Below are 26,724 nucleotides of genomic sequence, written 5' to 3'. Positions count from 1 at the left end.
AAATTTATAAATGTCGCAATATCTGGCAGCGGTGGGATTCGAACCCACGCCCCCGAAGAGTCTGGAGCCTTAATCCAGCGCCTTAGACCGCTCGGCCACGCTACCACGTCAGTGCGCTACGGAATCTGAAACTAGTGACTGGTGATTGAAATGTGGCCTGGTCTTGTAAATAGCAGGGGAAACAAAAGGAAATTAAATTCGTGGACGGCAAACTCACTTCTGATGCAACCCACTATATCAGAAGCAGCTACGTGTTCACAAGGCAACGCTAATAAATAAAAGTTTGCTGCAACACACCCATTGTAAATTTCATTCAAAATTTATCCCTCTTGTGTGTTGCAAGCAGGAAGTTGGTGTAAGTAAAGTGTGATAAAATTAAGTGCGTTGGATTGGGGTAGCAATAGAGCATTTTATTGTTGGTGTATATAAGAATGCAACTAGCAGAAGAAGGCTTACGATCAATCGACCTCTGGGTTATGGGACCAGCACGCTTCCGCTGCTACACTCTGCTGTCGGCTAGCAAACAATCCCGGCTGGTGCTTAGGTTCCGATGCCCCACAGTGCTGTGTGTTAGCGAGACAAATTTCAGCATCCAGCCTGTGTTGAAAACTATAGCATGGCCCTGAAACCGCCCAGAGACCCGGACCCCGCAGCACCCGTGTTTGCAGGCTGACATGGCTGCACGATGTCACAAGGACACTCTGTATTACGACACCGACAATGGGACACACACAAAATGACACACAGGAATCCGGAAAGGGTGTTTCTGGCCACACAAATGGAGGGACAGAGAAAGACACTGAAGAAACCAAAGAGAGAGAGAGAGAGACAGACAGAGCGATTAACACGAGGCAGTGACAGAGACTGAGGGAAAACCGAGACTGCGAGAGAAACAGAGAGGGAGGTAGACAGCCAGGGAAACGGAGACTGAGATGAAGAGAGAGACTTGCATGAAGGTGCGTTCTGCTGTGCAAAGAAATTCCCTGTAGTGTAAAGATGTTCCCTGTTATATAAAATTGTTCCCTCCTGTGTAAAGATGATCGCTGCTGATTATAGATTTTCCCTTTTGTTTAGAGATTTTGTCTGCTTTGTAAAGATGTCCGCTATTGAGTAATGTGTTTCCTGTTGTGTAAAGGTTCTCCGTGTTGTGTAACGGGCTTCCGTTTTGTGTGAAGGTATTGCCTGTTGTGTAAAGGCCAAGAGCAGCATCTGGTGCTGGCGACACGGCGCTGCAGGAATGCGTTGAGAGAAAGGGTAAGGCCAAGGCTGCTCCAAGTTTGCAGCATTTGCAGCTTATGTTGGTGCGAATAAAGTGTTTTGAAAGTTGTGTTGCAGGTTCTTGTGTTTTTTGCAAGAAGGAAGTTGCTGTAAGTAAAGCATAAATTGTGATAACAAAACCTGACGCACTGAGCCTGAAATTTATCATAATTTAAGAGAAGAGAACAATAGGAAAAATTTGCCCTCCTAATCACAACTTCCCCAGACTAATGGTATGAAAAACACATCTGACTCTCATCCTGAAGTCAGAGTCCAGATCCCCTCCCCACCCTTTTCGTTTGCAGAATGGATCTTCTCTTAACCATGTCTGAATGTAACTTTCGCTGTCTGGATAGGTTCGATTGACAAAAAGATACTGGTGTTAAATTAATTGGATTGCAGCACAGGAACAAATGGGAGGTGCTGTTGAACCGGCAAGATTGGAAGGGCGAACGGGGAAACGACGGAGAGATGGTGGGTGCGAGAGTGACAGCAATGGGGGGCGCGGTCGATAGATTGCAAGAAATGGAAGAAAGAGTAAACGTGGTGTCCATCTGAATAAGTGAGAGGCAGCAGGTGTGGGGACGAGTGAGTGAACGGTCTGAATTCAGTTGGTTTGGTGACGGTGTTTGTAGTGTTCGGTGCGGGGTTCAGGCCAATTTATGGAGCACAGGAAGTTCTGCGATTCGGATCAGCCTGTCAATAGCAACTGAAGGAAAAGGTGACCCAAAACCGGCATGCCTGCCTGGTTTACTGCTGGTGGTGAAGCGACGAAATTTATAAATGTCGCAATATCTGGCAGCGGTGGGATTCGAACCCACGCCCCCGAAGAGACTGGAGCCTTAATCCAGCGCCTTAGACCGCTCGGCCACACTACCACGTCAGTGCGGTAAGGAATCTGAAACTAGTGACTGGTGATTGAAATGTGGCCTGGTCTTGTAAATAGCAGGGGAAACAAAAGGAAATTAAATTCGTGGACGGCAAACTCACTTCTGATGCAACCCACTATATCAGAAGCAGCTACGTGTTCACAAGGCAACGCTAATAAATAAAAGTTTGCTGCAACACACCCATTGTAAATTTCATTCAAAATTTATCCCTCTTGTGTGTTGCAAGCAGGAAGTTGGTGTAAGTAAAGTGTGATAAAATTAAGTGCGTTGGATTGGGGTAGCAATAGAGCATTTTATTGTTGGTGTATATAAGAATGCAACTAGCAGAAGAAGGCTTACGATCAATCGACCTCTGGGTTATGGGACCAGCACGCTTCCGCTGCTACACTCTGCTGTCGGCTAGCAAACAATCCCGGCTGGTGCTTAGGTTCCGATGCCCCACAGTGCTGTGTGTTAGCGAGACAAATTTCAGCATCCAGCCTGTGTTGAAAACTATAGCATGGCCCTGAAACCGCCCAGAGACCCGGACCCCGCAGCACCCGTGTTTGCAGGCTGACATGGCTGCACGATGTCACAAGGACACTCTGTATTACGACACCGACAATGGGACACACACAAAATGACACACAGGAATCCGGAAAGGGTGTTTCTGGCCACACAAATGGAGGGACAGAGAAAGACACTGAAGAAACCAAAGAGAGAGAGAGAGAGACAGACAGAGCGATTAACACGAGGCAGTGACAGAGACTGAGGGAAAACCGAGACTGCGAGAGAAACAGAGAGGGAGGTAGACAGCCAGGGAAACGGAGACTGAGATGAAGAGAGAGACTTGCATGAAGGTGCGTTCTGCTGTGCAAAGAAATTCCCTGTAGTGTAAAGATGTTCCCTGTTATATAAAATTGTTCCCTCCTGTGTAAAGATGATCGCTGCTGATTATAGATTTTCCCTTTTGTTTAGAGATTTTGTCTGCTTTGTAAAGATGTCCGCTATTGAGTAATGTGTTTCCTGTTGTGTAAAGGTTCTCCGTGTTGTGTAACGGGCTTCCGTTTTGTGTGAAGGTATTGCCTGTTGTGTAAAGGCCAAGAGCAGCATCTGGTGCTGGCGACACGGCGCTGCAGGAATGCGTTGAGAGAAAGGGTAAGGCCAAGGCTGCTCCAAGTTTGCAGCATTTGCAGCTTATGTTGGTGCGAATAAAGTGTTTTGAAAGTTGTGTTGCAGGTTCTTGTGTTTTTTGCAAGAAGGAAGTTGCTGTAAGTAAAGCATAAATTGTGATAACAAAACCTGACGCACTGAGCCTGAAATTTATCATAATTTAAGAGAAGAGAACAATAGGAAAAATTTGCCCTCCTAATCACAACTTCCCCAGACTAATGGTATGAAAAACACATCTGACTCTCATCCTGAAGTCAGAGTCCAGATCCCCTCCCCACCCTTTTCGTTTGCAGAATGGATCTTCTCTTAACCATGTCTGAATGTAACTTTCGCTGTCTGGATAGGTTCGATTGACAAAAAGATACTGGTGTTAAATTAATTGGATTGCAGCACAGGAACAAATGGGAGGTGCTGTTGAACCGGCAAGATTGGAAGGGCGAACGGGGAAACGACGGAGAGATGGTGGGTGCGAGAGTGACAGCAATGGGGGGCGCGGTCGATAGATTGCAAGAAATGGAAGAAAGAGTAAACGTGGTGTCCATCTGAATAAGTGAGAGGCAGCAGGTGTGGGGACGAGTGAGTGAACGGTCTGAATTCAGTTGGTTTGGTGACGGTGTTTGTAGTGTTCGGTGCGGGGTTCAGGCCAATTTATGGAGCACAGGAAGTTCTGCGATTCGGATCAGCCTGTCAATAGCAACTGAAGGAAAAGGTGACCCAAAACCGGCATGCCTGCCTGGTTTACTGCTGGTGGTGAAGCGACGAAATTTATAAATGTCGCAATATCTGGCAGCGGTGGGATTCGAACCCACGCCCCCGAAGAGACTGGAGCCTTAATCCAGCGCCTTAGACCGCTCGGCCACGCTACCACAGCAGTGCGCTAAGGAATCTGAAACTAGTGACTGGTGATTGAAATGTGGCCTGGTCTTGTAAATAGCAGGGGAAACAAAAGGAAATTAAATTCGTGGACGGCAAACTCACTTCTGATGCAACCCACTATATCAGAAGCAGCTACGTGTTCACAAGGCAACGCTAATAAATAAAAGTTTGCTGCAACACACCCATTGTAAATTTCATTCAAAATTTATCCCTCTTGTGTGTTGCAAGCAGGAAGTTGGTGTAAGTAAAGTGTGATAAAATTAAGTGCGTTGGATTGGGGTAGCAATAGAGCATTTTATTGTTGGTGTATATAAGAATGCAACTAGCAGAAGAAGGCTTACGATCAATCGACCTCTGGGTTATGGGACCAGCACGCTTCCGCTGCTACACTCTGCTGTCGGCTAGCAAACAATCCCGGCTGGTGCTTAGGTTCCGATGCCCCACAGTGCTGTGTGTTAGCGAGACAAATTTCAGCATCCAGCCTGTGTTGAAAACTATAGCATGGCCCTGAAACCGCCCAGAGACCCGGACCCCGCAGCACCCGTGTTTGCAGGCTGACATGGCTGCACGATGTCACAAGGACACTCTGTATTACGACACCGACAATGGGACACACACAAAATGACACACAGGAATCCGGAAAGGGTGTTTCTGGCCACACAAATGGAGGGACAGAGAAAGACACTGAAGAAACCAAAGAGAGAGAGAGAGAGACAGACAGAGCGATTAACACGAGGCAGTGACAGAGACTGAGGGAAAACCGAGACTGCGAGAGAAACAGAGAGGGAGGTAGACAGCCAGGGAAACGGAGACTGAGATGAAGAGAGAGACTTGCATGAAGGTGCGTTCTGCTGTGCAAAGAAATTCCCTGTAGTGTAAAGATGTTCCCTGTTATATAAAATTGTTCCCTCCTGTGTAAAGATGATCGCTGCTGATTATAGATTTTCCCTTTTGTTTAGAGATTTTGTCTGCTTTGTAAAGATGTCCGCTATTGAGTAATGTGTTTCCTGTTGTGTAAAGGTTCTCCGTGTTGTGTAACGGGCTTCCGTTTTGTGTGAAGGTATTGCCTGTTGTGTAAAGGCCAAGAGCAGCATCTGGTGCTGGCGACACGGCGCTGCAGGAATGCGTTGAGAGAAAGGGTAAGGCCAAGGCTGCTCCAAGTTTGCAGCATTTGCAGCTTATGTTGGTGCGAATAAAGTGTTTTGAAAGTTGTGTTGCAGGTTCTTGTGTTTTTTGCAAGAAGGAAGTTGCTGTAAGTAAAGCATAAATTGTGATAACAAAACCTGACGCACTGAGCCTGAAATTTATCATAATTTAAGAGAAGAGAACAATAGGAAAAATTTGCCCTCCTAATCACAACTTCCCCAGACTAATGGTATGAAAAACACATCTGACTCTCATCCTGAAGTCAGAGTCCAGATCCCCTCCCCACCCTTTTCGTTTGCAGAATGGATCTTCTCTTAACCATGTCTGAATGTAACTTTCGCTGTCTGGATAGGTTCGATTGACAAAAAGATACTGGTGTTAAATTAATTGGATTGCAGCACAGGAACAAATGGGAGGTGCTGTTGAACCGGCAAGATTGGAAGGGCGAACGGGGAAACGACGGAGAGATGGTGGGTGCGAGAGTGACAGCAATGGGGGGCGCGGTCGATAGATTGCAAGAAATGGAAGAAAGAGTAAACGTGGTGTCCATCTGAATAAGTGAGAGGCAGCAGGTGTGGGGACGAGTGAGTGAACGGTCTGAATTCAGTTGGTTTGGTGACGGTGTTTGTAGTGTTCGGTGCGGGGTTCAGGCCAATTTATGGAGCACAGGAAGTTCTGCGATTCGGATCAGCCTGTCAATAGCAACTGAAGGAAAAGGTGACCCAAAACCGGCATGCCTGCCTGGTTTACTGCTGGTGGTGAAGCGACGAAATTTATAAATGTCGCAATATCTGGCAGCGGTGGGATTCGAACCCACGCCCCCGAAGAGACTGGAGCCTTAATCCAGCGCCTTAGACCGCTCGGCCACGCTACCACGTCAGTGCGCTAAGGAATCTGAAACTAGTGACTGGTGATTGAAATGTGGCCTGGTCTTGTAAATAGCAGGGGAAACAAAAGGAAATTAAATTCGTGGACGGCAAACTCACTTCTGATGCAACCCACTATATCAGAAGCAGCTACGTGTTCACAAGGCAACGCTAATAAATAAAAGTTTGCTGCAACACACCCATTGTAAATTTCATTCAAAATTTATCCCTCTTGTGTGTTGCAAGCAGGAAGTTGGTGTAAGTAAAGTGTGATAAAATTAAGTGCGTTGGATTGGGGTAGCAATAGAGCATTTTATTGTTGGTGTATATAAGAATGCAACTAGCAGAAGAAGGCTTACGATCAATCGACCTCTGGGTTATGGGACCAGCACGCTTCCGCTGCTACACTCTGCTGTCGGCTAGCAAACAATCCCGGCTGGTGCTTAGGTTCCGATGCCCCACAGTGCTGTGTGTTAGCGAGACAAATTTCAGCATCCAGCCTGTGTTGAAAACTATAGCATGGCCCTGAAACCGCCCAGAGACCCGGACCCCGCAGCACCCGTGTTTGCAGGCTGACATGGCTGCACGATGTCACAAGGACACTCTGTATTACGACACCGACAATGGGACACACACAAAATGACACACAGGAATCCGGAAAGGGTGTTTCTGGCCACACAAATGGAGGGACAGAGAAAGACACTGAAGAAACCAAAGAGAGAGAGAGAGAGACAGACAGAGCGATTAACACGAGGCAGTGACAGAGACTGAGGGAAAACCGAGACTGCGAGAGAAACAGAGAGGGAGGTAGACAGCCAGGGAAACGGAGACTGAGATGAAGAGAGAGACTTGCATGAAGGTGCGTTCTGCTGTGCAAAGAAATTCCCTGTAGTGTAAAGATGTTCCCTGTTATATAAAATTGTTCCCTCCTGTGTAAAGATGATCGCTGCTGATTATAGATTTTCCCTTTTGTTTAGAGATTTTGTCTGCTTTGTAAAGATGTCCGCTATTGAGTAATGTGTTTCCTGTTGTGTAAAGGTTCTCCGTGTTGTGTAACGGGCTTCCGTTTTGTGTGAAGGTATTGCCTGTTGTGTAAAGGCCAAGAGCAGCATCTGGTGCTGGCGACACGGCGCTGCAGGAATGCGTTGAGAGAAAGGGTAAGGCCAAGGCTGCTCCAAGTTTGCAGCATTTGCAGCTTATGTTGGTGCGAATAAAGTGTTTTGAAAGTTGTGTTGCAGGTTCTTGTGTTTTTTGCAAGAAGGAAGTTGCTGTAAGTAAAGCATAAATTGTGATAACAAAACCTGACGCACTGAGCCTGAAATTTATCATAATTTAAGAGAAGAGAACAATAGGAAAAATTTGCCCTCCTAATCACAACTTCCCCAGACTAATGGTATGAAAAACACATCTGACTCTCATCCTGAAGTCAGAGTCCAGATCCCCTCCCCACCCTTTTCGTTTGCAGAATGGATCTTCTCTTAACCATGTCTGAATGTAACTTTCGCTGTCTGGATAGGTTCGATTGACAAAAAGATACTGGTGTTAAATTAATTGGATTGCAGCACAGGAACAAATGGGAGGTGCTGTTGAACCGGCAAGATTGGAAGGGCGAACGGGGAAACGACGGAGAGATGGTGGGTGCGAGAGTGACAGCAATGGGGGGCGCGGTCGATAGATTGCAAGAAATGGAAGAAAGAGTAAACGTGGTGTCCATCTGAATAAGTGAGAGGCAGCAGGTGTGGGGACGAGTGAGTGAACGGTCTGAATTCAGTTGGTTTGGTGACGGTGTTTGTAGTGTTCGGTGCGGGGTTCGGGCCAATTATGGAGCACAGGAAGTTCTGCGATTCGGATCAGCCTGTCAATAGCAACTGAAGGAAAAGGTGACCCAAAACCGGCATGCCTGCCTGGTTTACTGCTGGTGGTGAAGCGACGAAATTTATAAATGTCGCAATATCTGGCAGCGGTGGGATTCGAACCCACGCCCCCGAAGAGTCTGGAGCCTTAATCCAGCGCCTTAGACCGCTCGGCCACGCTACCACGTCAGTGCGCTACGGAATCTGAAACTAGTGACTGGTGATTGAAATGTGGCCTGGTCTTGTAAATAGCAGGGGAAACAAAAGGAAATTAAATTCGTGGACGGCAAACTCACTTCTGATGCAACCCACTATATCAGAAGCAGCTACGTGTTCACAAGGCAACGCTAATAAATAAAAGTTTGCTGCAACACACCCATTGTAAATTTCATTCAAAATTTATCCCTCTTGTGTGTTGCAAGCAGGAAGTTGGTGTAAGTAAAGTGTGATAAAATTAAGTGCGTTGGATTGGGGTAGCAATAGAGCATTTTATTGTTGGTGTATATAAGAATGCAACTAGCAGAAGAAGGCTTACGATCAATCGACCTCTGGGTTATGGGACCAGCACGCTTCCGCTGCTACACTCTGCTGTCGGCTAGCAAACAATCCCGGCTGGTGCTTAGGTTCCGATGCCCCACAGTGCTGTGTGTTAGCGAGACAAATTTCAGCATCCAGCCTGTGTTGAAAACTATAGCATGGCCCTGAAACCGCCCAGAGACCCGGACCCCGCAGCACCCGTGTTTGCAGGCTGACATGGCTGCACGATGTCACAAGGACACTCTGTATTACGACACCGACAATGGGACACACACAAAATGACACACAGGAATCCGGAAAGGGTGTTTCTGGCCACACAAATGGAGGGACAGAGAAAGACACTGAAGAAACCAAAGAGAGAGAGAGAGAGACAGACAGAGCGATTAACACGAGGCAGTGACAGAGACTGAGGGAAAACCGAGACTGCGAGAGAAACAGAGAGGGAGGTAGACAGCCAGGGAAACGGAGACTGAGATGAAGAGAGAGACTTGCATGAAGGTGCGTTCTGCTGTGCAAAGAAATTCCCTGTAGTGTAAAGATGTTCCCTGTTATATAAAATTGTTCCCTCCTGTGTAAAGATGATCGCTGCTGATTATAGATTTTCCCTTTTGTTTAGAGATTTTGTCTGCTTTGTAAAGATGTCCGCTATTGAGTAATGTGTTTCCTGTTGTGTAAAGGTTCTCCGTGTTGTGTAACGGGCTTCCGTTTTGTGTGAAGGTATTGCCTGTTGTGTAAAGGCCAAGAGCAGCATCTGGTGCTGGCGACACGGCGCTGCAGGAATGCGTTGAGAGAAAGGGTAAGGCCAAGGCTGCTCCAAGTTTGCAGCATTTGCAGCTTATGTTGGTGCGAATAAAGTGTTTTGAAAGTTGTGTTGCAGGTTCTTGTGTTTTTTGCAAGAAGGAAGTTGCTGTAAGTAAAGCATAAATTGTGATAACAAAACCTGACGCACTGAGCCTGAAATTTATCATAATTTAAGAGAAGAGAACAATAGGAAAAATTTGCCCTCCTAATCACAACTTCCCCAGACTAATGGTATGAAAAACACATCTGACTCTCATCCTGAAGTCAGAGTCCAGATCCCCTCCCCACCCTTTTCGTTTGCAGAATGGATCTTCTCTTAACCATGTCTGAATGTAACTTTCGCTGTCTGGATAGGTTCGATTGACAAAAAGATACTGGTGTTAAATTAATTGGATTGCAGCACAGGAACAAATGGGAGGTGCTGTTGAACCGGCAAGATTGGAAGGGCGAACGGGGAAACGACGGAGAGATGGTGGGTGCGAGAGTGACAGCAATGGGGGGCGCGGTCGATAGATTGCAAGAAATGGAAGAAAGAGTAAACGTGGTGTCCATCTGAATAAGTGAGAGGCAGCAGGTGTGGGGACGAGTGAGTGAACGGTCTGAATTCAGTTGGTTTGGTGACGGTGTTTGTAGTGTTCGGTGCGGGGTTCAGGCCAATTTATGGAGCACAGGAAGTTCTGCGATTCGGATCAGCCTGTCAATAGCAACTGAAGGAAAAGGTGACCCAAAACCGGCATGCCTGCCTGGTTTACTGCTGGTGGTGAAGCGACGAAATTTATAAATGTCGCAATATCTGGCAGCGGTGGGATTCGAACCCACGCCCCCGAAGAGACTGGAGCCTTAATCCAGCGCCTTAGACCGCTCGGCCACACTACCACGTCAGTGCGGTAAGGAATCTGAAACTAGTGACTGGTGATTGAAATGTGGCCTGGTCTTGTAAATAGCAGGGGAAACAAAAGGAAATTAAATTCGTGGACGGCAAACTCACTTCTGATGCAACCCACTATATCAGAAGCAGCTACGTGTTCACAAGGCAACGCTAATAAATAAAAGTTTGCTGCAACACACCCATTGTAAATTTCATTCAAAATTTATCCCTCTTGTGTGTTGCAAGCAGGAAGTTGGTGTAAGTAAAGTGTGATAAAATTAAGTGCGTTGGATTGGGGTAGCAATAGAGCATTTTATTGTTGGTGTATATAAGAATGCAACTAGCAGAAGAAGGCTTACGATCAATCGACCTCTGGGTTATGGGACCAGCACGCTTCCGCTGCTACACTCTGCTGTCGGCTAGCAAACAATCCCGGCTGGTGCTTAGGTTCCGATGCCCCACAGTGCTGTGTGTTAGCGAGACAAATTTCAGCATCCAGCCTGTGTTGAAAACTATAGCATGGCCCTGAAACCGCCCAGAGACCCGGACCCCGCAGCACCCGTGTTTGCAGGCTGACATGGCTGCACGATGTCACAAGGACACTCTGTATTACGACACCGACAATGGGACACACACAAAATGACACACAGGAATCCGGAAAGGGTGTTTCTGGCCACACAAATGGAGGGACAGAGAAAGACACTGAAGAAACCAAAGAGAGAGAGAGAGAGACAGACAGAGCGATTAACACGAGGCAGTGACAGAGACTGAGGGAAAACCGAGACTGCGAGAGAAACAGAGAGGGAGGTAGACAGCCAGGGAAACGGAGACTGAGATGAAGAGAGAGACTTGCATGAAGGTGCGTTCTGCTGTGCAAAGAAATTCCCTGTAGTGTAAAGATGTTCCCTGTTATATAAAATTGTTCCCTCCTGTGTAAAGATGATCGCTGCTGATTATAGATTTTCCCTTTTGTTTAGAGATTTTGTCTGCTTTGTAAAGATGTCCGCTATTGAGTAATGTGTTTCCTGTTGTGTAAAGGTTCTCCGTGTTGTGTAACGGGCTTCCGTTTTGTGTGAAGGTATTGCCTGTTGTGTAAAGGCCAAGAGCAGCATCTGGTGCTGGCGACACGGCGCTGCAGGAATGCGTTGAGAGAAAGGGTAAGGCCAAGGCTGCTCCAAGTTTGCAGCATTTGCAGCTTATGTTGGTGCGAATAAAGTGTTTTGAAAGTTGTGTTGCAGGTTCTTGTGTTTTTTGCAAGAAGGAAGTTGCTGTAAGTAAAGCATAAATTGTGATAACAAAACCTGACGCACTGAGCCTGAAATTTATCATAATTTAAGAGAAGAGAACAATAGGAAAAATTTGCCCTCCTAATCACAACTTCCCCAGACTAATGGTATGAAAAACACATCTGACTCTCATCCTGAAGTCAGAGTCCAGATCCCCTCCCCACCCTTTTCGTTTGCAGAATGGATCTTCTCTTAACCATGTCTGAATGTAACTTTCGCTGTCTGGATAGGTTCGATTGACAAAAAGATACTGGTGTTAAATTAATTGGATTGCAGCACAGGAACAAATGGGAGGTGCTGTTGAACCGGCAAGATTGGAAGGGCGAACGGGGAAACGACGGAGAGATGGTGGGTGCGAGAGTGACAGCAATGGGGGGCGCGGTCGATAGATTGCAAGAAATGGAAGAAAGAGTAAACGTGGTGTCCATCTGAATAAGTGAGAGGCAGCAGGTGTGGGGACGAGTGAGTGAACGGTCTGAATTCAGTTGGTTTGGTGACGGTGTTTGTAGTGTTCGGTGCGGGGTTCAGGCCAATTTATGGAGCACAGGAAGTTCTGCGATTCGGATCAGCCTGTCAATAGCAACTGAAGGAAAAGGTGACCCAAAACCGGCATGCCTGCCTGGTTTACTGCTGGTGGTGAAGCGACGAAATTTATAAATGTCGCAATATCTGGCAGCGGTGGGATTCGAACCCACGCCCCCGAAGAGTCTGGAGCCTTAATCCAGCGCCTTAGACCGCTCGGCCACGCTACCACGTCAGTGCGCTACGGAATCTGAAACTAGTGACTGGTGATTGAAATGTGGCCTGGTCTTGTAAATAGCAGGGGAAACAAAAGGAAATTAAATTCGTGGACGGCAAACTCACTTCTGATGCAACCCACTATATCAGAAGCAGCTACGTGTTCACAAGGCAACGCTAATAAATAAAAGTTTGCTGCAACACACCCATTGTAAATTTCATTCAAAATTTATCCCTCTTGTGTGTTGCAAGCAGGAAGTTGGTGTAAGTAAAGTGTGATAAAATTAAGTGCGTTGGATTGGGGTAGCAATAGAGCATTTTATTGTTGGTGTATATAAGAATGCAACTAGCAGAAGAAGGCTTACGATCAATCGACCTCTGGGTTATGGGACCAGCACGCTTCCGCTGCTACACTCTGCTGTCGGCTAGCAAACAATCCCGGCTGGTGCTTAGGTTCCGATGCCCCACAGTGCTGTGTGTTAGCGAGACAAATTTCAGCATCCAGCCTGTGTTGAAAACTATAGCATGGCCCTGAAACCGCCCAGAGACCCGGACCCCGCAGCACCCGTGTTTGCAGGCTGACATGGCTGCACGATGTCACAAGGACACTCTGTATTACGACACCGACAATGGGACACACACAAAATGACACACAGGAATCCGGAAAGGGTGTTTCTGGCCACACAAATGGAGGGACAGAGAAAGACACTGAAGAAACCAAAGAGAGAGAGAGAGAGACAGACAGAGCGATTAACACGAGGCAGTGACAGAGACTGAGGGAAAACCGAGACTGCGAGAGAAACAGAGAGGGAGGTAGACAGCCAGGGAAACGGAGACTGAGATGAAGAGAGAGACTTGCATGAAGGTGCGTTCTGCTGTGCAAAGAAATTCCCTGTAGTGTAAAGATGTTCCCTGTTATATAAAATTGTTCCCTCCTGTGTAAAGATGATCGCTGCTGATTATAGATTTTCCCTTTTGTTTAGAGATTTTGTCTGCTTTGTAAAGATGTCCGCTATTGAGTAATGTGTTTCCTGTTGTGTAAAGGTTCTCCGTGTTGTGTAACGGGCTTCCGTTTTGTGTGAAGGTATTGCCTGTTGTGTAAAGGCCAAGAGCAGCATCTGGTGCTGGCGACACGGCGCTGCAGGAATGCGTTGAGAGAAAGGGTAAGGCCAAGGCTGCTCCAAGTTTGCAGCATTTGCAGCTTATGTTGGTGCGAATAAAGTGTTTTGAAAGTTGTGTTGCAGGTTCTTGTGTTTTTTGCAAGAAGGAAGTTGCTGTAAGTAAAGCATAAATTGTGATAACAAAACCTGACGCACTGAGCCTGAAATTTATCATAATTTAAGAGAAGAGAACAATAGGAAAAATTTGCCCTCCTAATCACAACTTCCCCAGACTAATGGTATGAAAAACACATCTGACTCTCATCCTGAAGTCAGAGTCCAGATCCCCTCCCCACCCTTTTCGTTTGCAGAATGGATCTTCTCTTAACCATGTCTGAATGTAACTTTCGCTGTCTGGATAGGTTCGATTGACAAAAAGATACTGGTGTTAAATTAATTGGATTGCAGCACAGGAACAAATGGGAGGTGCTGTTGAACCGGCAAGATTGGAAGGGCGAACGGGGAAACGACGGAGAGATGGTGGGTGCGAGAGTGACAGCAATGGGGGGCGCGGTCGATAGATTGCAAGAAATGGAAGAAAGAGTAAACGTGGTGTCCATCTGAATAAGTGAGAGGCAGCAGGTGTGGGGACGAGTGAGTGAACGGTCTGAATTCAGTTGGTTTGGTGACGGTGTTTGTAGTGTTCGGTGCGGGGTTCAGGCCAATTTATGGAGCACAGGAAGTTCTGCGATTCGGATCAGCCTGTCAATAGCAACTGAAGGAAAAGGTGACCCAAAACCGGCATGCCTGCCTGGTTTACTGCTGGTGGTGAAGCGACGAAATTTATAAATGTCGCAATATCTGGCAGCGGTGGGATTCGAACCCACGCCCCCGAAGAGTCTGGAGCCTTAATCCAGCGCCTTAGACCGCTCGGCCACGCTACCACGTCAGTGCGCTACGGAATCTGAAACTAGTGACTGGTGATTGAAATGTGGCCTGGTCTTGTAAATAGCAGGGGAAACAAAAGGAAATTAAATTCGTGGACGGCAAACTCACTTCTGATGCAACCCACTATATCAGAAGCAGCTACGTGTTCACAAGGCAACGCTAATAAATAAAAGTTTGCTGCAACACACCCATTGTAAATTTCATTCAAAATTTATCCCTCTTGTGTGTTGCAAGCAGGAAGTTGGTGTAAGTAAAGTGTGATAAAATTAAGTGCGTTGGATTGGGGTAGCAATAGAGCATTTTATTGTTGGTGTATATAAGAATGCAACTAGCAGAAGAAGGCTTACGATCAATCGACCTCTGGGTTATGGGACCAGCACGCTTCCGCTGCTACACTCTGCTGTCGGCTAGCAAACAATCCCGGCTGGTGCTTAGGTTCCGATGCCCCACAGTGCTGTGTGTTAGCGAGACAAATTTCAGCATCCAGCCTGTGTTGAAAACTATAGCATGGCCCTGAAACCGCCCAGAGACCCGGACCCCGCAGCACCCGTGTTTGCAGGCTGACATGGCTGCACGATGTCACAAGGACACTCTGTATTACGACACCGACAATGGGACACACACAAAATGACACACAGGAATCCGGAAAGGGTGTTTCTGGCCACACAAATGGAGGGACAGAGAAAGACACTGAAGAAACCAAAGAGAGAGAGAGAGAGACAGACAGAGCGATTAACACGAGGCAGTGACAGAGACTGAGGGAAAACCGAGACTGCGAGAGAAACAGAGAGGGAGGTAGACAGCCAGGGAAACGGAGACTGAGATGAAGAGAGAGACTTGCATGAAGGTGCGTTCTGCTGTGCAAAGAAATTCCCTGTAGTGTAAAGATGTTCCCTGTTATATAAAATTGTTCCCTCCTGTGTAAAGATGATCGCTGCTGATTATAGATTTTCCCTTTTGTTTAGAGATTTTGTCTGCTTTGTAAAGATGTCCGCTATTGAGTAATGTGTTTCCTGTTGTGTAAAGGTTCTCCGTGTTGTGTAACGGGCTTCCGTTTTGTGTGAAGGTATTGCCTGTTGTGTAAAGGCCAAGAGCAGCATCTGGTGCTGGCGACACGGCGCTGCAGGAATGCGTTGAGAGAAAGGGTAAGGCCAAGGCTGCTCCAAGTTTGCAGCATTTGCAGCTTATGTTGGTGCGAATAAAGTGTTTTGAAAGTTGTGTTGCAGGTTCTTGTGTTTTTTGCAAGAAGGAAGTTGCTGTAAGTAAAGCATAAATTGTGATAACAAAACCTGACGCACTGAGCCTGAAATTTATCATAATTTAAGAGAAGAGAACAATAGGAAAAATTTGCCCTCCTAATCACAACTTCCCCAGACTAATGGTATGAAAAACACATCTGACTCTCATCCTGAAGTCAGAGTCCAGATCCCCTCCCCACCCTTTTCGTTTGCAGAATGGATCTTCTCTTAACCATGTCTGAATGTAACTTTCGCTGTCTGGATAGGTTCGATTGACAAAAAGATACTGGTGTTAAATTAATTGGATTGCAGCACAGGAACAAATGGGAGGTGCTGTTGAACCGGCAAGATTGGAAGGGCGAACGGGGAAACGACGGAGAGATGGTGGGTGCGAGAGTGACAGCAATGGGGGGCGCGGTCGATAGATTGCAAGAAATGGAAGAAAGAGTAAACGTGGTGTCCATCTGAATAAGTGAGAGGCAGCAGGTGTGGGGACGAGTGAGTGAACGGTCTGAATTCAGTTGGTTTGGTGACGGTGTTTGTAGTGTTCGGTGCGGGGTTCAGGCCAATTTATGGAGCACAGGAAGTTCTGCGATTCGGATCAGCCTGTCAATAGCAACTGAAGGAAAAGGTGACCCAAAACCGGCATGCCTGCCTGGTTTACTGCTGGTGGTGAAGCGACGAAATTTATAAATGTCGCAATATCTGGCAGCGGTGGGATTCGAACCCACGCCCCCGAAGAGTCTGGAGCCTTAATCCAGCGCCTTAGACCGCTCGGCCACACTACCACGTCAGTGCGCTAAGGAATCTGAAACTAGTGACTGGTGATTGAAATGTGGCCTGGTCTTGTAAATAGCAGGGGAAACAAAAGGAAATTAAATTCGTGGACGGCAAACTCACTTCTGATGCAACCCACTATATCAGAAGCAGCTACGTGTTCACAAGGCAACGCTAATAAATAAAAGTTTGCTGCAACACACCCATTGTAAATTTCATTCAAAATTTATCCCTCTTGTGTGTTGCAAGCAGGAAGTTGGTGTAAGTAAAGTGTGATAAAATTAAGTGCGTTGGATTGGGGTAGCAATAGAGCATTTTATTGTTGGTGTATATAAGAATGCAACTAGCAGAAGAAGGCTTACGATCAATCGACCTCTGGGTTATGGGACCAGCACGCTTCCGCTGCTACACTCTGCTGTCGGCTAGCAAACAATCCCGGCTGGTGCTTAGGTTCCGATGCCCCACAGTGCTGTGTGTTAGCGAGACAAATTTCAGCATCCAGCCTGTGTTGAAAACTATAGCATGGCCCTGAAACCGCCCAGAGACCCGGACCCCGCAGCACCCGTGTTTGCAGGCTGACATGGCTGCACGATGTCACAAGGACACTCTGTATTACGACACCGACAATGGGACACACACAAAATGACACACAGGAATCCGGAAAGGGTGTTTCTGGCCACACAAATGGAGGGACAGAGAAAGACACTGAAGAAACCAAAGAGAGAGAGAGAGAGACAGACAGAGCGATTAACACGAGGCAGTGACAGAGACTGAGGGAAAACCGAGACTGCGAGAGAAACAGAGAGGGAGGTAGACAGCCAGGGAAACGGAGACTGAGATGAAGAGAGAGACTTGCATGAAGGTGCGTTCTGCTGTGCAAAGAAATTCCCTGTAGTGTAAAGATGTTCCCTGTTATATAAAATTGTTCCCTCCTGTGTAAAGATGATCGCTGCTGATTATAGATTTTCCCTTTTGTTTAGAGATTTTGTCTGCTTTGTAAAGATGTCCGCTATTGAGTAATGTGTTTCCTGTTGTGTAAAGGTTCTCCGTGTTGTGTAACGGGCTTCCGTTTTGTGTGAAGGTATTGCCTGTTGTGTAAAGGCCAAGAGCAGCATCTGGTGCTGGCGACACGGCGCTGCAGGAATGCGTTGAGAGAAAGGGTAAGGCCAAGGCTGCTCCAAGTTTGCAGCATTTGCAGCTTATGTTGGTGCGAATAAAGTGTTTTGAAAGTTGTGTTGCAGGTTCTTGTGTTTTTTGCAAGAAGGAAGTTGCTGTAAGTAAAGCATAAATTGTGATAACAAAACCTGACGCACTGAGCCTGAAATTTATCATAATTTAAGAGAAGAGAACAATAGGAAAAATTTGCCCTCCTAATCACAACTTCCCCAGACTAATGGTATGAAAAACACATCTGACTCTCATCCTGAAGTCAGAGTCCAGATCCCCTCCCCACCCTTTTCGTTTGCAGAATGGATCTTCTCTTAACCATGTCTGAATGTAACTTTCGCTGTCTGGATAGGTTCGATTGACAAAAAGATACTGGTGTTAAATTAATTGGATTGCAGCACAGGAACAAATGGGAGGTGCTGTTGAACCGGCAAGATTGGAAGGGCGAACGGGGAAACGACGGAGAGATGGTGGGTGCGAGAGTGACAGCAATGGGGGGCGCGGTCGATAGATTGCAAGAAATGGAAGAAAGAGTAAACGTGGTGCACATCTGAATAAGTGAGAGGCAGCAGGTGTGGGGACGAGTGAGTGAACGGTCTGAATTCAGTTGGTTTGGTGACGGTGTTTGTAGTGTTCGGTGCGGGGTTCGGGCCAATTATGGAGCACAGGAAGTTCTGCGATTCGGATCAGCCTGTCAATAGCAACTGAAGGAAAAGGTGACCCAAAACCGGCATGCCTGCCTGGTTTACTGCTGGTGGTGAAGCGACGAAATTTATAAATGTCGCAATATCTGGCAGCGGTGGGATTCGAACCCACGCCCCCGAAGAGTCTGGAGCCTTAATCCAGCGCCTTAGACCGCTCGGCCACGCTACCACGTCAGTGCGCTACGGAATCTGAAACTAGTGACTGGTGATTGAAATGTGGCCTGGTCTTGTAAATAGCAGGGGAAACAAAAGGAAATTAAATTCGTGGACGGCAAACTCACTTCTGATGCAACCCACTATATCAGAAGCAGCTACGTGTTCACAAGGCAACGCTAATAAATAAAAGTTTGCTGCAACACACCCATTGTAAATTTCATTCAAAATTTATCCCTCTTGTGTGTTGCAAGCAGGAAGTTGGTGTAAGTAAAGTGTGATAAAATTAAGTGCGTTTGATTGGGGTAGCAATAGAGCATTTTATTGTTGGTGTATATAAGAATGCAACTAGCAGAAGAAGGCTTACGATCAATCGACCTCTGGGTTATGGGACCAGCACGCTTCCGCTGCTACACTCTGCTGTCGGTTAACAAACAATCCCGGCTGGTGCTTAGGTTCCGATGCCCCACAGTGCTGTGTGTTAGCGAGACAAATTTCAGCATCCAGCCTGTGTTGAAAACTATAGCATGGCCCTGAAACCGCCCAGAGACCCGGACCCCGCAGCACCCGTGTTTGCAGGCTGACATGGCTGCACGATGTCACAAGGACACTCTGTATTACGACACCGACAATGGGACACACACAAAATGACACACAGGAATCCGGAAAGGGTGTTTCTGGCCACACAAATGGAGGGACAGAGAAAGACACTGAAGAAACCAAAGAGAGAGAGAGACAGACAGAGCGATTAACACGAGGCAGAGACAGAGACTGAGGGAAAACCGAGACTGCGAGAGAAACAGAGAGGGAGGTAGACAGCCAGGGAAACGGAGACTGAGATGAAGAGAGAGACTTGCATGAAGGTGCGTTCTGCTGTGCAAAGAAATTCCCTGTAGTGTAAAGATGTTCCCGGTTATATAAAATTGTTCCCTCCTGTGTAAAGATGATCGCTGCTGTGTGTAGATTTTCCCTGTTGTTTAGAGATTTTGTCTGCTTTGTAAAGATGTCCGCTATTGAGTAATGTGTTTGCTGTTGTGTAAAGGTTCTCCGTGTTGTGTAACGGGCTTCCGTTTTGTGTGAAGGTATTGCCTGTTGTGTAAAGGCCAAGAGCACCATCTGGTGCTGGCGACACGGCGCTGCAGGAATGCGTTGAGAGAAAGGGTAAGGCCAAGGCTGCTCCAAGTTTGCAGCATTTGCAGCTTATGTTGGTGCGAATAAAGTGTTTTGAAAGTTGTGTTGCAGGTTCTTGTGTTTTTTGCAAGAAGGAAGTTGCTGTAAGTAAAGCATAAATTGTGATAACAAAACCTGACGCACTGAGCCTGAAATTTATCATAATTTAAGAGAAGAGAACAATAGGAAAAATTTGCCCTCCTAATCACAACTTCCCCAGACTAATGGTATGAAAAACACATCTGACTCTCATCCTGAAGTCAGAGTCCAGATCCCCTCCCCACCCTTTTCTTTTGCAGAATGGATCTTCTCTTAACCATGTCTTAATGTAACTTTCGCTGTCTGGATAGGTTCGATTGACAAAAAGATACTGGTGTTAAATTAATTGGATTGCAGCACAGGAACAAATGGGAGGTGCTGTTCAACCGGCAAGATTGGAAGGGCGAACGGGGAAACGACGGAGAGATGACAGCAATGGGGGGGCGCGGTCGATAGATTGCAAGAAAGAGTAAACGTGGTGCACATCTGAATAAGTGAGAGGCAGCAGGTGTGGGGACGAGTGAGTGAACGGGCTGAATTCAGTTGGTTGGGTGATGGTGTTTGTAGTGTTCGGTGCGGGGTTCAGGCCAATTATGGAGCAGAGGAAATTCTGCGATTCGGATCAGCCTGTCAATAGCAACTGAAGGAAACGGTGACCCAAAACCGGCATGCCTGCCTGGTTTACTGCTGGTGGTGAAGCGACGAAATTTATAAATGTCGCAATATCTGGCAGCGGTGGGATTCGAACCCACGCCCCCGAAGAGACTGGAGCCTTAATCCAGCGCCTTAGACCGCTCGGCCACGCTACCACGTCAGTGCGCTAAGGAATCTGAAACTAGTGACTGGTGATTGAAATGTGGCCTGGTCTTGTAAATAGCAGGGGAAACAAAAGGAAATTAAATTCGTGGACGGCAAACTCACTTCTGATGCAACCCACTCTATCAGAAGCAGCTACGTGTTCACAAGGCAACACTAATAAATAAAAGTTTGCTGCAACACACCCATTGCAAATTTCATTCAAAATGTATCCCTGTTGTGTGTTGCAAGCAGGAAGTCCCCCCCCCGCGCTGTGTCCCCCCCCCCGCGCTGTGTCCCCCCCCCCCCGCGCTGTGTCCCCCCCCCCGCGCTGTGTCCCCCCCCCCGCGCTGTGTCCCCCCCCCCCCCGCGCTGTGTCCCCCCCCCCCCGCGCCCCCTGTACCTCTCTCCCTTGGTGAAACTCCACAGCCCCCCCCTGTATAAGACCCCCATATATCTCCATCCACGTATAATCCCCCCGCCCGCCCTGTCAATCTCCCTCCCCACCGCTGGTGAAACTCCACAGCCCCCCCTGTATAAGAGCCCCATATCTCCATCCATGTATAATCGCCCCGCCCTGTCAATCTCCCTCCCCACCGCTGGTGAAACTCCACAGCCCCCCCTGTATAAGACCCCCATATATCTCCATCCATGTATAATCGCCCCGCCCGCCCTGTCAATCTCCCTCCCCACCGCTGGTGAAACTCCACAGCCCCCCCTGTATAAGACCCCCATATATCTCCATCCCTGTATAATCCCCCCGCCCGCCCTGTCAATCTCCCTCCCCACCGCTGGTGAAACTCCACAGCCCCCCCTGTATAAGAGCCCCATATATCTCCATCCATGTATAATCCCCCCGCCCGCCCTGTCAATCTCCCTCCCCACCGCTGGTGAAACTCCACAGCCCCCCCTGTATAAGACCCCCATATATCTCCATCCACGTATAATCGCCCCGCCCGCCCTGTCAATCTCCCTCCCCACCGCTGGTGAAACTCCACAGCCCCCCTGTATAAGACCCCCATATATCTCCATCCCTGTATAATCCCCCCGCCCTGTCAATCTCCCTCCCCACCGCTGGTGAAACTCCACAGCCCCCCCTGTATAAGACCCCCATATATCTCCATCCCTGTATAATCCCCCCGCCCTGTCAATCTCCCTCCCCACCGCTGGTGAAACTCCACAGCCCCCCCTGTATAAGACCCCCATATATCTCCATCCCTGTATAATCCCCCCGCCCTGTCAAATCTCCCTCCCCACCGCTGGTGAAACTTTATTTTGCCCCGTGTGTGAATCACTCACTTACCTGATGAGGCTCCAAATCACAACTCTTTAATTTGCTTTATTTCACGTCCAAACAAACAAACAATGTAAAACACTCCCCCCGCGCCGAGCACAAAATGGCTGACCCCCCGCACCGAGCACAAAATGGCTGCCTCCCCACGCACCAAACACAAAATGGCTTCCCCCCTGCACCAAGCACAAAATGGCTTCCCCCCTGCACCGAGCACAAAATGGCTGCCTCCCCCCGCACCAAACACAAAATGGCTTCCCCCCTGCACCAAGCACAAAATGGCTTCCCCCCTGCACCAAGCACAAAATGGCTTCCCCACTGCACCGAGCACAAAATGGCTGCCTCCCCACGCACCAAACACAAAATGGCTTCCCCCCTGCACCGAGCACAAAATGGCTTCCTCCCCCCGCACCGAGCACAAAATGGCTGCCCTCCCCCCGCACCGAGCACAAAATGGCCGCCTCCTCCCTGCACCAAGCACAAAATGGCTGTGGCCGCTCACTCAGTCTTTGGCTGTATAATGAGTGTCTGGAACCTAATTGGAGAGAGATTGAGAAGCCTGGGAATACAGGAGGGTGAGAGAGTGAGATGGGGGGGCAGTAGAGACCAGAGGGGGGTGCAGACGTGGAGCAAGAGATGACGGACATTCCCAACCTTCACGGACAGTACCGTCCCGGCTCCGGGTATGTTCCTCACTGCAGGAAGATGTTTCCCCCTCCCCCCAACCCCCATCAGTGTAGTGGGAAACAAAACCTGAGCTGGGTGTCCCTGAACAGAGAAAAGACACACAGAGATTTGGGTGACATAGGAGGCCATTCAGCCCTTCGAGCCTGTCCCACCAGTGTTAGATTGTGGCTGATCTGCACCTCGACTCCACCTACCCACAGGAGCGAGGCAGAGACGTAGCGGGAAAGAAACTGTTTGACTTGGCGTTATACAACAAACCGGGTGATGGTGAATCAGCCTCCCGTTTCACATCTCGCCCTACTGTAACATTGATGGAAATCAACCTCGGCAGAGATGTGACGCAGGATTCTGGTTTATTGTCACTGGGTTCACACTGTGGCACCGGGTCAACATCTGGCCCAGTGAGAGGGACTGAGGAGCAGAAAGCAGAGATACGGAAAGTGAGAAGGACAAAGAGGCAGAACAGAGTGAAAGGGAGCGAGATTGGGAATAAGAGAGAGGGAGCCAGAACCAGGGAGAGGAGCGGAGAGCAGAAGGCAGAGAAACTGAGATTCAAAATAGAAAGACAGGCAGATGGACAAAGAGAGAGGGAGAGAGAGAGAGTTAGGGAGAGAGATACTGAAATAGAGAGTTGGAGATCGAGAAAGACAGAGAGTGCTGCAGAGAAAGAGTTGGAGAGGCAGAGATATCAAGAAAGATGTAGATAGAAAGAAGATTCGAGAGGGAGATGAAGGGATGCAAAGATTAACGTTGCAGTAAGAGATGAAGAACAATGGAGAACGAGAGACTGATGTAGAGATACAGATATAACGAAAGATGTGCCGATACAGAGATGTGACTCGAGAGGGAGGGAGGTGGAGAGTGGAATATACAGCTTACAGTGGGCGATCTGGAGAACTAACTCCAGTGGAAATTCAATCCCCCCGATGTGTCTACGGGGACAGGTGTCTCTGACTGACTGTACAGCCTGGCCTGCGTGTGTCTCTGTCACTGGTCCCAGGCTGTAAGGGACAGACAGAGAGATGGGGAAATAGGGAGAGAGAGAGAGAGGGAATTGTACAAGTTTACAGCACAGAAGGAGGCCATTCGGCCCCTCGTGTCTGTGCCGGCCGATTTATAAAGCTATCCAGCCTAATCCCACTCTCCTGCTCTGGGTCCGTCGCCTTATCGGTTACGCCACTTCTAGTGCATATATGGCCCCTGGTTATTGACCTCTCTGCTGGGGGAGAGCAGTCCTTCCCATCCACTCTATCTAGGCCCCCTCATCATTTTATACACCTCCATTTAACCTCCCTCAGTCTCTATTCCAAAGAAAACCAACCCAGCCTATCCAGTCTTTCCTCATAGCTAATAAAGGAAAGTATCTAGTCTGCCATCTTCAGTGCCTTTTCTACAGAGGTAACGAGAGAGAGAGGGTGGTGCAGAAAGATGTACAAGTTACATTGGGGGGAGCAAGCGATGGCAATGAATCGCGGGGTGATAAACAGACACATTGGGGGCCAGGCAGGCAGCCTGTGCTGAGGGGGCCTCGGTCACTCTCCTCCCTCTGAAGGAAGCACTTCTCCAGGATTCCACCTCCCAAAAGACTCTCTGCATTGTCACGTTGTAGCTTCTGGAGAGAGAGAAATGAAAATTGATTAAAAGAAATCACGCAATGAATTAAAAAAACTACATGCACAGCTCTGACCCAGGAAATTGAGTTTTTTTTTGCTGATTTGTCATCATTTACTGGTTTCTAAAAATGTCCCAATCCTCTGGCCTAACACTAATCTTGGCAACATTGCCTGCCTTTTCTTTCAATGTGATCCCATTTTTAACTCCCTTAGTTAGCCACGGATGGTGCATCCTCCTCGTAGAGCCTTTCTTTCTCACTGGAATACACCTTTGCTGAGATTGATGAAATATCTCCTTAAATGTCTGCCACTGCTGAGCTAGCGTCTTACCCTTTCATCTATTTTCCCAGTCCGCTTCAGCCAACTCTCGCCTCGGACCCTTGTAATTGCCTTTATTTCAGTTTAGGACACTAGTTTCAGACCCAAGTTTCTCACCCTCAAAATGAATTTGAAATTCTACCAATCACTCTTTCTTAGGGGATCCTTTACTATGAGATCATTAATTAATCCTGTCTCATTACACATTACCAGATCTAAAATAGCATCTCCCACTTCTGGCATTTAACACTCACCTCCATCTGCGTCCCCCCCTCCCTCTCCCTCTCTCTCTCTCTCTCTCTCCCCCCCATCGCTTGTTCTCTCTCCCCCTCTCTCTGTTCCTATCCAGCTCCCCATCTCTCTCGCTCTTTTTCATTCACTCATCTGCTCTCTCTCTCTGATTCTTTCCCTCTATCTCAGCTTTAATCTTGATTAAAATGTATTCTGAAATGTTTCTCTCTCACCATTTAAAATAACGACAAATCCAATTGCATTTTTTATGTTAAGGGGGAAAAATTCGGTTGCAATGCAAAAAGAGAGAGAGCGAGCGAGAGAAAGCTCGAGAGAAACAACAACAACAATTATATTTGTATAGTGCCTTTAATGTAGTTAAACCTCCCAGGGAGCTGCACAGGAGTGTTATAAAACACAATTTGACATCGAGCCACATAAGAGAAAGATGGCGAGAGAGAGAGAGAGACAAAGGTGGCGAGAGAGAGACAGAGAAAGCTGGCGAGAGAGAGAGACAGAGAAAGCTGGAGAGAGAGAGAGAGAGACAGAGAAAGCTGCAGAGAGAGAGAGACAGAAAGCTGGAGAGAGACAGAGAAAGCTGGAGAGAGACAGAAAGCTGTGGAGAGAGAGACAGAAAGCTAGAGAGAGACAGAAAGCTGGAGAGAGAGAGACAGAAAGCTGGAGAGAGAGAGAGACAGAGAAAGCTGGAGAGAGACAGAAAGCTGGAGAGAGAGAGACAGAAAGCTGGAGAGAGAGAGAGACAGAAAGCTGGAGAGAGAGACAGAGAAAGCTGGAGAGAGACAGAAAGCTGGAGAGAGAGAAAGCTAGAGAGAGAGACAGAAAGCTGGAGAGAGAGAGACAGAAAGCTAGAGAGAGACAGAGAAAGCTGGAGAGAGAGAGACAGAAAGCTAGAGAGAGAGACAGAGAAAGCTGGAGAGAGAGACAGAAAGCTGGAGAGAGAGACAGACATTTCCTCCTAAAATGCGAAAAATTCAACACATCAAGAAACATATTATTCAACAAGCTAAGCCAAACAACCCCAGATTTCAAGGAATTGGATGATCTGTCAAAATTGAGATTAGTCCTAGGAGAAGGAGACAGACCATACCTTGGGGCTAAATATGTAACAACATGTCACAACCTGAGGACTGTTTAAAAGTAAGACTGTTTAAAATTAATATTGAACGTACCAAATGAAGTAGAAAGACTGTTTAAAATTAATATTGTTTAAAAGTAATATTGTATGTACCCAACAAATGTCAAATCGATTGACACCTACAGAATGTTGGAAAACTGTACCTTTTTGCAATGTAAGCTTTGGCAATATGGTTCTCTGTAAACTTTCATGCCAATAAAGCATTTGAACTGAACTGAACTGAACTGACAGAAAGTTGGCGAGAGAGAGACAGAGAAAGCTGGCGAGAGAGACAGAGAAAGCTGGCGAGAGAGAGACAGAGAAAGCTGGAGAGACAGAGAAAGCTGGCGAGAGAGACAGAGAAAGCTGGCGAGAGAGAGACAGAGAAAGCTGGCGAGAGAGAGAGACAGAGAAAGCTGGAGAGAGAGACTGAGAAAGCTGGAGAGAGAGACTGAGAAAGCTGGCGAGAGAGAGACAGAGAAAGCTGGCGAGAGAGAGACAGAGAAAGCTGGAGAGAGAGACAGAAAGCTGGAGAGAGAGAGACAGAAAGCTGGCGAGAGAGACAGAGAAAGCTGGCGAGAGAGACAGAGAAAGCTGGCGAGAGAGACAGAGAAAGCTGGAGAGTGAGACAGAAAGCTGGCGAGAGAGAGACAGAAAGCTGGAGAGAGAGAGACAGAGAAAGCTGGCGAGAGAGAGAGACAGAGAAAGCTGGCGAGAGAGAGAGACAGAGAAAGCTGGCGAGAGAGAGACAGAGAAAGCTGGCGAGAGAGAGAGACAGAGAAAGCTGGCGAGAGAGAGACAGAGAAAGCTGGCGAGAGAGAGACAGAGAAAGCTGGCGAGAGAGAGAGAGAAAGCTGGCGAGAGAGAGAGAGAGAAAGCTGGTGAGAGAGAGACGGAAAGCTGGAGTGAAATAGACACTAATAAATCCACAATCGGAACCACAGTAACATGAATTAAAATGTCTACCGCACATCTCATTGAAGCCTCAAATTAATAGCACTGCGCAAACCACCAGCATTATTGTGGAATTATAACACAGGTTGACGCTGAGGACTTTGATTTCCTCTTGGGGGGCCTCTTTGTCCCGC

At 47.6% G+C, this 26,724-nt stretch overlaps 8 non-coding genes across 8 annotated transcripts; all 8 read right to left on the bottom strand.

Annotated features, from left to right (window-relative positions):
* Nucleotides 1–23: 23 nt before the first annotated feature.
* On the bottom strand, nt 24–105 carry trnal-aag (transfer RNA leucine (anticodon AAG)). The gene has a single exon. It is a non-coding gene; the product is annotated as a tRNA-Leu (tRNA).
* A 3,978-nt stretch (nt 106–4,083) lies between these two features.
* Nucleotides 4,084–4,165, bottom strand: trnal-aag (transfer RNA leucine (anticodon AAG)). Its single transcript has one exon. It is a non-coding gene; the product is annotated as a tRNA-Leu (tRNA).
* A 1,948-nt stretch (nt 4,166–6,113) lies between these two features.
* Nucleotides 6,114–6,195, bottom strand: trnal-aag (transfer RNA leucine (anticodon AAG)). The gene has a single exon. It is a non-coding gene; the product is annotated as a tRNA-Leu (tRNA).
* A 1,947-nt stretch (nt 6,196–8,142) lies between these two features.
* On the bottom strand, nt 8,143–8,224 carry trnal-aag (transfer RNA leucine (anticodon AAG)). Its single transcript has one exon. It is a non-coding gene; the product is annotated as a tRNA-Leu (tRNA).
* A 3,978-nt stretch (nt 8,225–12,202) lies between these two features.
* Nucleotides 12,203–12,284, bottom strand: trnal-aag (transfer RNA leucine (anticodon AAG)). Its single transcript has one exon. It is a non-coding gene; the product is annotated as a tRNA-Leu (tRNA).
* A 1,948-nt stretch (nt 12,285–14,232) lies between these two features.
* Nucleotides 14,233–14,314, bottom strand: trnal-aag (transfer RNA leucine (anticodon AAG)). The gene has a single exon. It is a non-coding gene; the product is annotated as a tRNA-Leu (tRNA).
* A 3,977-nt stretch (nt 14,315–18,291) lies between these two features.
* trnal-aag (transfer RNA leucine (anticodon AAG)) lies at nt 18,292–18,373 on the bottom strand. Its single transcript has one exon. It is a non-coding gene; the product is annotated as a tRNA-Leu (tRNA).
* Nucleotides 18,374–20,293: 1,920 nt separating this feature from the next.
* Nucleotides 20,294–20,375, bottom strand: trnal-aag (transfer RNA leucine (anticodon AAG)). Its single transcript has one exon. It is a non-coding gene; the product is annotated as a tRNA-Leu (tRNA).
* Between the last annotated feature and the right edge of the window lie 6,349 nt (nt 20,376–26,724).

The sequence above is a fragment of the Somniosus microcephalus genome, unplaced genomic scaffold (genome assembly GCF_052327205.1).
Source record: "Somniosus microcephalus isolate GS21.2 unplaced genomic scaffold, FLI_Smic_1.0 scaffold160, whole genome shotgun sequence".
Taxonomy (NCBI): domain Eukaryota; kingdom Metazoa; phylum Chordata; class Chondrichthyes; order Squaliformes; family Somniosidae; genus Somniosus; species Somniosus microcephalus.
Note: the sequence above shows the minus strand (reverse complement) of the source record. Positions and strands in the feature narration are given on the sequence as shown.